The sequence below is a fragment of the Oenanthe melanoleuca genome, chromosome 4 (assembly GCF_029582105.1).
Source record: "Oenanthe melanoleuca isolate GR-GAL-2019-014 chromosome 4, OMel1.0, whole genome shotgun sequence".
NCBI classification, from domain to species: domain Eukaryota; kingdom Metazoa; phylum Chordata; class Aves; order Passeriformes; family Muscicapidae; genus Oenanthe; species Oenanthe melanoleuca.
The window spans coordinates 54,335,870-54,346,734 of NC_079337.1; positions in this window are offsets into that span (position 1 = coordinate 54,335,870).

Consider the following 10,865-nt stretch of genomic DNA (forward strand, 5'->3'; position numbering starts at 1 on the left):
TCCTTGTACTGGTAGCCACAGCCATTGGTTGAAGCTTGCTTTCTAATTTCATCCCTGTCCTCGGGCCTGGGGTGCTAACTACAGCCTGAGTAGCTGGCATAGTAGCTGTGTTATCTCCCTGTTCCCTTTCCTTTGTTTGTTGTTCTCCACTATCTAACAGGGTACGATAAGCATACGCCAGTGCCCAGCTCACTGCAGTAATCTTTTTTTTCCTGGAGCTATTGTGGCATTTCTCTTTCACATATTTTACCACCTCAGCCGGGTTCTGAATTTGCTCATGTGAAAAATCCCAAACCATAGGATCAGAAAATTCCTTTAACATCTGGCCCAGCTCCTGCCATTTCCCACACCACTCAGGACTCCTCACACTTTGTCCTGCTGCTAAATCAGGAGTCGCACCAGCACCTCTAGAAATCTCAGCCCTGATTTTATATAAACTGTAAACTGTGTAGAGGAAGCTTACAACATTAAACGTCAGGAAGATGATCTCTTTAATACTAAAGGAGAACTGCACATATCCTAATAACGAGGTAAAAAATTCAGAGGAGACAAAGGGAAGCAAAGGCTGAAAAGCCTCCTCCCCTGCTTCTCCTCTAATAAACTGGATACATATCCATAACCAGGATCCAGAAGATATCCCTGGAACCGATTCCAGCATTTTCATAAACCTCTTACAAGCCATTGCAACCAAGCCCAGTCCAATCAATATTTTGGTCATTATCCCTCTAGTATAAAAACTACACATAAGAGACAGTACTGGAGCTATTTCCGGGCAGGAAAATAACCCCAGAGACCAAAGAGGCATTAAAACCTCAAAAAAACCCAGTATCCAGAACCACATACTGAAATCCATTCCAAACAGCATTCTATATAGTTACACAGTTTTTTCCACTTTCTTCAGTCCCCGTACGGGCCACCAAATTATTTGTCCAAGTTTAGGACAAAACTGGGGAAAAGCCTCCAGAGGAGCCCCCCAGACTAAACCCCCCTCACAATTCCTCCCCCCCACTGGGCTCGGAGAGAATTTTACTCGGGGGGAAAAGTGGAAAAAACTTGTTTATTAACAAACACAAGAAAAAAACACTTCCCAGCAACAGGAAAGTACAATCCCAGATGACAAAAGAACTGTTTTCACCGAAGTGAGAGACGGTCGCTGCTGGGAAGGGCGAGAAGCTTCTTGGGCAGGCTCCGGAGGCAGTCTCTGATGCTCAGGTCCCGTCCGGAGCCGGTACAGATCTTGGAGCTGAAGGAGAGAGGGGGGAGGGGAAGGCAGCAGCAGCCAGGGCAGAGCCGGGGCAGCAGCAGCAGCAGCGGGGCAGAAGCAAGCAAGCACAGCCCGGGGCACCACCCCCCCAGGGGGGAGAAAGGGCACCGGCGGCAGCTCCATGCAGACAGCGAGGTGTGGGAGCGGGAGAGGAGTAGACATAACACCAACCCAGGACACAGTCCTACAAAATTTATTTTGTTACAAAAATTGTGAGGTCCACAGAAAGAGGGATCTTTTGTTTCTATGTAGATACGTTGCTGGTATTTTTTATCTCAAGATGCAAAAGGGTTACATCAGAATCTCCCAAACTGTAAATGATCATCCTGCTGTTCAGACTTTGTAATAAAAATGTTGGCTCTCCACTGAGAGTGTAAGATAAATTTGAATAAGGTCTCCACAGGGCATAATTTAGAACACCAAGGATGTCTGACTCAATAAATGGCCAATTGATTTAACAAAAGGGTGCATGAGATCAGAATGACAAATTCGTTTGGGCTAAGTGAAAGCCATCCTTTTAATTTTTTTCATAAAATAGAATGGCTTGGGTTGGAAGGGACCTTAAAGATTACTTAATTCCAACCACTCCACCATGAGCATGGACACCTTCCTCTAGACCAGGTTGCTCAAACCTTGAGCAATTCCAGGGATAGAGCATCCACAGTTCTCAGGCAATTTGTGTGGGTGCCTCACCGTTCTCACAGTAAAGAATTTCTACCTAGTATCTAACCTGAATCTACCCTCTTTTAGTTTAAAAACATTCTGCTTGTTGAACCAACATTTGCCCATGTAAAAGCTTGCTCCTTCTCGTTAGTAAGCCCCCTTTATGTTCTGAAATGTGGCAATGAAGTCTCCCTGGAGCCTTTTCTTCTCCAGACTGAGCGCCCCAGCTCCCTCAGGCTGTCTCCACAGAAAAAAAAGATCAGAGGCTTCAGCCTTCTGATCATCTTTGTGGCTCTTTACATTAAAACAAAGGTACGGGAACTTCCTCTTTTCAGTCCCTTTACTTTAAATGTAGAGCACTCTTACAGATTTTGCCTTTCAAAACTCTACAACTTTTACAGGTTTCAGTAAAAATGTCAGGATTACATTGCAGCTCAAAGTCTCTTCCACCACTGATCAATCCATGTTAAAAATTTTAACTGTAAGAATTCTGTAAGAATTTTTCTTTCTGTGCAATTTCATAGAAAACAAATATAGCATCAGAAGGCAGAAGGAGAACTTCTCAGTGCCAAAATCTGTCGTTCTGTTCTGATAATTTTTTCCTGATTGTTTAATATAGAAATATGAGAGATGTTGCAATTCCATATGTTTATATTCAGAAATGGATCATAAAGTAGAAAAATGTTTTTTTGGTTAAACCAAGCAACATTACCTTTTCACCCTGTCTGCCCTGCTTCCCAGTAAGGGAAAACAATGTTTCAAGCTAGGTTCAGCATAAAACAATGTATAGCCAGTTTCTCTCCCTGCAAATTTCAGGATAAATTTTTTTAGCATTTTGCTCTACTTTGTATATGAATGTGCTTTTGGACTTGTGTTTTTTATCTAAACACGACTATTTTACATATAATTTTCTTACATCCTATATGGACCAAAAATTGAAAAACTGGTCTCAAATAAATCACTAGCGAAAAGTGCTGCGGTATGAAATTCAACAGAAGGAGCACTTTTTGTTTCTAAACCTGCAAGGCCAGAAGTAGAAACAAGAAAGAGGAGAAGGTAAACCAAATCAACTACAAAGTGAATAGCACCCACAAGACTCACAGAGATGAGAATAAATGAGAACAAAATAGCCTAAGCTGCATTTCATCAATACATCTCAGCACATGGAAAGTGACATAGCTATCTATAGCAAGCAGTCCTTTTCTCTTTTCCACCAGGTTTTATGACCAATAATTATATTGCATAGTCATAAGTGTTGAGCTGTCACAAAGCATGAGTCCAGACCTCAGAAACAAAATACTCTGCTAGTTTACATTTTACCTAGGCCAGAGAAGTTTTTTAAGCCTTTTCAGAAACTGCAGGATAAGAATCAAGGGCTGCTTTCTAGAATTGCATACTATTCCACCTCTACTAGCTTTCTGCCATTACATTAGGTTTTCCTGGACTACAGGGAGAACGTAGAAAATCTGAGAGGAAGCACTATCTCCCTGTGTGCACAGTCTGTCACTGTGCATGTGGAGAGTTCTCTCCATATGTAAGCAGTTCTCTAGCCATTTAAAGAACACAATTAAAACAGAGATGGCTGGGCAGGGAAGAAGAAGATTCTACTCCAAGCTATCATGTATACTTTTAAATTCAAATTAGGCCTACTGGGCACCATCCTACTATTTCTGTAGCACTGCTGCACAGTTCTACTTTGCAGGGAAGGAATATCGAAAGCAGAAAGACTCAAACAGCAATTTTTTCAGTAATCTCTCCCTAATATCCCATCACACACAAAAAAGAGAAAGCCTATGGAAGTCTAAGTGATTCTGTTTCAATCCATTATAACCCTCTGAAATGACAACTCACAGGGAGCCAGTATAGTAGTGGTCCTCTGGGAGTAACAGAGGCAAAAGAAAAGGCACCCAAGTGAATGCTAAATTCTTCCTTCAGCTTTTCTGATATCCAAATGGACCATAAAGAGTCTGGATTATCAGATGTGTTCAATTTAGAGGCAGATGAAATAATTTTCCCACTGAAAAAAAATAATCAAATAAAATTGTAAACACCTCTGCAGCAAAGAATCATTGCTGTTTATTCAGAGGCTTATGGAATAACATCAATATCTTGCTCAGACTTAAGGACCCCCTGCATTTCTTCCTCAAAAACATTAGCAAGAGAAGAAAAGACAATGGTTTTTAGAGACAAGAGCCAAAATATTCTTCATATACAGTATATTCAAATGCAGTAAAATTACAGTGAAAGTGGGCAAATTTATTTCAAGTTCACAATGTAATTGGATGATTGCATTGATGCTAAATGACTTTTTTTTTCTCTGATATATAATCAGTTTATATTTAGGTTGCAGGCAGAGAGGAAATGCAACCTTTTTGTAATGTCCTTTATTGAACACATTCATTGGAAAAGCCCAGCCCAGATTCTGACAGCCCTCTTTAAGGTCAGTACAATTATTTTTAAAACAATCACAATATTTATTGTTAGCACCGCTAAACTGAGAACCAGATTGGCCCTTTCACCGCTCAGTATCTCAGTCCATGCCTTCTCAAAGAAAAAGAGATGATCTTTGCACATGCCTGAAAGGCTGATGATTGGGGGAGTGTGGGAATTCAGCTGGTTGGGATGGATAGTGAGCCAGCCTTCATCAAGGACAAAGCCAGCAACTTAAGGCCTTGGGAAGCAGGATGCTAAGAAGGGAGACACTGGGAAGAGGTAGGGCGAGAAGAATGGGATTATGGGTACAGTTATGCAGATAAGGTAGCTCCATATTAGGTAAAGTTTCTAGTTCCCATCCATGGTTGATTTTCAATATTCTCCATATAAGGTTATGTTCTGAACTCCTGTTGATGATTGGTTCCCTATCCTCTGATGTCACCCTGTACATTGTTGAGATTTCCCCACTGAAAGTTCTTTGGAAGTTGTCCTATACTGCACGTGTTTTCTTCATCAGTTGATGCATCTTTGTTTTACCATTGTTACTGATTTCTTTTCCAGACTACTCCATCATTCCCCCCCCATTTCATTTTGCCACATTCCCCGGATGGCCCTGGGTCGCAGAGCCAAACCACAACAGGGGAGCCAAGGCTGAAAGTCTCTTGAGGATTAACACCACCTCCTCTATCCCATCAGGGTGGCAGTCCATTTGAAAGTAGTAATAGCCTGCAGGCTACTGCTATGAATGACATCTTTCAAATACAGATTTCAAAGCTCTTTTCAAAGGATTACCATTATCTGCATTTTACAGTAAACAAAAACATTTGGGAAGGAGATATTCTCTGAGGATGAGAACAGGAGAAGAAACACCACCTCTTTAGTTATCATCCATTTTCTGTTAGGCTAGCAACTTGAAAGCTGCTGGAAGCCAACTAGAAAAAAACAAAAAAGTAATTGAATGTTTTTATAAACAGGCAGTTTTCAGCATATTCCAGTGCTGCAGATAGAAAATGACTGACTGACTTTAGTGAACTTGTATTAATTTACATAATTCAACTGTTACATGCAAAAGCTAAAGTGATGATTAGTTATAAAATTTCTGTATATGTAGTTTCTCTATAAAAAAGAAAAATTCACTCCCAAAATCTACCTATTTTCAAGAGGAAGTTTTGTTTAAATATATAGTTACTGAAATCAGAAAATCATCCTTATAACAAGTGTCTGGAGTATGCCTTAGCTTTGAAAAGAAGGTGTCCTCCACAGTAAGGAAATAAACACCTGTTTAGAGATTTGTTTTAGGTCTAACCTGAGGAAGGAAGAAAGCTAACTATGAAAATAACTTTCTCCAGGAAAAAATCCCAACAACACAAAACCTTTTTTGTGCTGTTGAGTGAGGTAATGCTTTAGATGATCTCATAAGTCTTTTCCACCTCTAGCATCAGCACTTCCAAGGAAGCTTGTACTCCATTACTTCAAATAGGCCACAGAAGCCAAGAGGAAGCTGAATGTTTAGCTGAGTTTAGTTTTGTTTTCTTAATTTATTCTTCTTCTTTTTAATGGAGTAAGCAAGATATCTTGTTCTTCAGTAATTTTTTTCACCTATTTAATTTTTTGTGTTTATAGATAACAGCTTTACAGTTTATTGACAAAGCCAAAATGAAGATGCAATACATATTTTTGCACATCCCTTTAGCATTGAAATATGTGAACAATAGTGCTATAGGTTTCACTCCCTTTCCTTTTTCTCTTTTGCCTGCAAAATATAAGGGTTTTCGCCACATTACAGTTGCCATAATGGAAAATGACAGCACAGAGGTGGGAATGTCATTGTATTACCATGGCAATAGACAAACAGTGCTTATTACTGGTAGTTTTAAGGTTTCATTCAAGTATTGGAAGCACTTTTTAGTTCTTTCTTCTTATGCAAACATTTTTTAGTGGTTTTTGGCTGGCTTTATTCTTGCTGGCTCAATTGGGTGCAAATTAAATGGCAGCTCTGTAGGCCAGGAAGGTCTCCTGCTCCACTGAGAAATAAATCACCTTGTGATGACAGATTTAATTTCCATGCCACCCCTTCCCTCAGTCATGGCATGGAATGCTATCTTTATTTTCAGTCCGAGGAGCATACATTAATGTATCCCCACTCCTGAGCCATTCAGGTTTCTGAAAGCTTAAAGCAGAAGTGAACTTACTCCCTTTACTTACCACATCTGACAGAATTAAAACTAATGTTGCAACTTTTACTAAGTAATACTTGGGCTACATTTTAATTGACATACTGTCCAAAGCAAGACAGATGCTTATTTAACACACTGGCATCTAAAAGGATTACTTGAACTTCTGAATTGCCTATATTTACATTGATCACACTTAAACGATTTTCTTAAATGAAATGTAAATTATCCTATAATTACAATTGTAATTGAGGATTTATCATAAGAATTAGAATAATGTAAGAGCCTTAGAAAAAAAAAAAAGATCCTAATTTAAGGCAGTTAAAAAATTAGAAGGCCAAACAGTGCCAGTGATTTGACTTTGATTCTTTAGCTAATAATCTATTAATATTAATTTCTCTTTAAGAAATGTTCCTGTTTTATTTTCACCAAAGCCAATAAGGTTAATTATTGAGCATTTAGTACCTATAAAGTAAGTTCTAGTTTTAAAGGTTCACTGTCTTAAATTAAGCAATTAAGTATCACACAGTCACTTACTCACTTCCCCCAATCTTGTGTGGAGGAGAATTAAAAAAGAAAAGGTAAACCATATGGATTAAGATAGGAGCAATTTAATAACTGGTAGAAAATTTTGTTATTGTTAACAATAATATGACAATAATATTATAATTAGTAAGACTGTAATTATAAAGAGAGAGAGAGAGAGAGCAGCAGACTACAACAGAAACAAGTGATACACAGCACAGTTGCCCACCACTCACTGACCCAGCCTGTCCTTGAACAGCAATCACCCTTTTCCAGCCAACACCCATAGACTGGTGTGATGATCTGTGGTGTGGAATATCCGTTTGGCCAGTTTGGGACATCCTGTCCTGGCTACATTTTGAGCCAGCTTTCTGTGCAGCTCCTCACTAGCAACAGTCACTGAAAAATCCTTGACTCAGGGTAAACATTTCTTAGCAGCAACCAAAACATCACTGTTTATCAACATTATTCTCATACTAAAGCCAAGAAACCCAGCACTGTACCAGCTTCTAAGTAGAAAAGGCAGCCCGGCCCAGCCCAGCCCAGGGCAGGCTCTTAAGGTAAATTTTTCCTGCATGTATGAAATCCCCAGCAAAGGAACAGTGCAACATCAGTTCTGATAGAAACATCTAATCATAGAAGATGATCATAATCATTAGAAGATTTTCTTTCTCTTCATCACTAGTTTCTTCCTCTCCTTTTCTTTGGATTTAATGAGTAAATAGCTGTTAAATTCCAGTGTGATATCTGGTCAACATCTGAAAATACACCAATGGGGCATCATGCTCTCAGTGCAAGCTGTGAGCTAATGAGTCTATGTATTAAAACTGAAATTTGCATAATAGGCCTAGAGAGCTTGACTTGCATAAATGGGCAACTAACAAAATTAATTATATTAAACCAGAAGAGTAGCAGGTTTATCAAGATTAAGTAGCAAATTAAAAATCAAGTTCCAGGTAGAAGACAACCTGTGGATGGATGTACTCACAGATGATGGGTAACACCCTAGTAACTAGTTTTTCATAGTAATGAGGCTAAAAATCTTGAAAGAACCAATTAAAAGTAAATATCCTAAAATTTAATGAAGCAGTGATCAAAATAAAGAGTTAGAAATATTCTCAATATGAACAAAAGTTCAGTCACAACTGAATGAACTACCTTTGAGACAATGGAGATGGAAACTTTCCATAGGTCTTTGCAATTAACAAAGATTCTGATCCACTTCCACCTTTCCCACAATAAGGGCCTTAAATAATATACCCGTTCATAATTTGTTTCTTTTTCCACATCCCTGAAATAAATACCTGCTGATTTTGCTTCGTTTTGAAGAAAAAATTAGAAAATAAAAATTTATTATAAGAGGGTTTTTTCTCTGGTGTGAGTCAGAATACTCCATCCCAAAATTCCAATCACATCAAAGAGTCTGAAAAAATATTGTATCGTTAATTCCAATAAGCCACTAAATAAATCTAAATTTCTAATTTTAAATTAAATAATTAATATTTTCTAAATAAAATATTGGTGGACTTCTGTGATAACAGATTTTGAGAAGTTCAGAGGAGTCTACTCTGAACAACAGAACAACAGTATAAAGCTCTTTTCAAACTCTCAATGTACACATGGCATACATTCTAAAGTAATAGCAGTTTTACCTTTGTTGAGAGTTTGTCCATCATCATTATTTTCTTTCACCCTCACACACTGCAGAACCTTGTGATCACATAGCCCCTGCTACTAATGCCAGAGAAGCTTTCCCACCTTCAGCCTTGAGCCCTACCAGGTGCATGTTGCAGCTCTGAGAATGCTCCCATCTGGGAATATTTTAAAGCAATTGCTTCAATAAGCACTGTCTCTCATCAGCTGCTAAAAGGTTTCCACTCTGCCCTCTGCAGTATATTTACCTCTATGGAAAAGAGCCACTGGAGTCAGTATTAAGTGCAGCTTTGCTTCTGTACTCCCAAGGGTGGCATATGAGACCATGCAAAACATTGGGAATTCACTTTCTAAAACCTGCTGACAAGATAATAGTGGCCCTACAAGGGGCAGCTCAGGCAAATTTTTTTAGTTCTGAAGGCATGGATGTTAATATTCAGATGTGAAATGTGATGTATGCTGGTCTGCCCTAATAACCAGTGGTCATGCTCAGCTGCAGCAGTTTGATTTCTCCTGGAGGTGGGGATTAATCGCTGAATAAATTAGAACTCTGTGTTTTGACACAATGCCAAGAATGATGGGTCCTATCTCTGGCTTCAATGCAGTGCCTTTGTCTTGCTCGGCTGCTGCTTCAAGCACTGAAGCCACTTTCACTGACTGGTAATTTGTTGAGAGCAAGATACTCTGAGATGTACAAGGACTTAGAATGACCCTTGAAGGATTCCAAGGCAGGAATAACAAATCCTTCTCCGCCTCTCTGTTGGAAGTCACATTTCCCTCAGGTCTGAGAATTATGCTCCTTTTGTTTATTAAGAGAGAACGATTTGTTGAAGAGAGACCTCCCTTCACTGACACCTAACACTATTGATATTCTGTAGATTGTCATTGTGGGGAAGTCTCAGAAAAACAGTTAGAAGGATACCACAAGACTCTAGAAACAGCATTTATTAATTCTGAGCAGCTGATTTTCTTCAGGGCCAGGAGAGTGAAAAGTCTCTGTAATTACTAACTACAAATGTTTACATTATCCAGGGAACTGCAAATTCCTTTAATTGTTGATAGCAGTTTAGATACTTGAGGTAGAAGAAGTAAAAGATAGAGCAAATAAGATAGTCATTACAGCCAGCTCTCACCTTCCCATCCTAAGGAAAAACAAGCTTCTGTGAACACAGGGGCAGTACAAAGGCAGTTTAGCTAAAAGCTAAAAACTTTCAAAATGTTGAAAATAAACCAGCATTTTCTGGCACCAAGCTCATTTGAAAAATTAAAAAATAACACCACAGGTTCCTACAGAGAAGATTATAATTCATGTGTATATAAGAAAGTGGTTTGGTCCACAGAACAAGTATGCAGGTTCACCAGGCAAAAAATTCATGTTTGCAATGAATTTACCTTTCTTGAAAATCCCCTTAGAACACACAATTCAGTAATACATCTGTCATTTGCTTTCTTCTCCTTGAAAACTGTTAGGCAGACAAAATCCCAGCTTTGAACTAGTAACACATCTTGAATGCCTTAGAAACACAAAACCACATAATTACTGAAAGAAAGTGTTCTGCTTCAGGAAGCTATCAGACACTTAGGAAAGACGATTACATTTTACACATACAAAACAAACCAAAATACTTTTGAGTGTGGAAAAGTTAGGAATTAAATTATTTTAAAAACAAAAGGAATTCTGTAATTCTGATTTTAAAATAAGTGGAATTTCTGAAGAATACATAAAGTAATAATTTCAATAGCTAATAATCTCTTATTTCTCTGGAAGATAAAGTACGAGAAGAATTCCCATCTGGTTAAGGTAGAAAACATGGGAATGGCAAGAAACACTAATTATACATTAGCTCAGTTAAACTAATTCATGTGGGACATCATCACATGAATAGATGAAATAAATATTAGTATTTTAAATGATGGAAGAACTAGTAAACACCTAATCATTTTAAACCCATCTCTGTGATAGGTAGCCTGGATTTGTAAATGCTACTGTAAAAGTGAGACTGTAAAAGAGACCTGGCCGATATGCATATAGCTGAAGGTTTGTTTTCAACAGCAATTAAAATAAAATCATCAGAAAAACAGTGTAAAGATCAGCTGCCAAGAGCTAATCCTGGGGAATTTCTGAAAAAGTGAAGCAGTGAGTATTCTGGGGG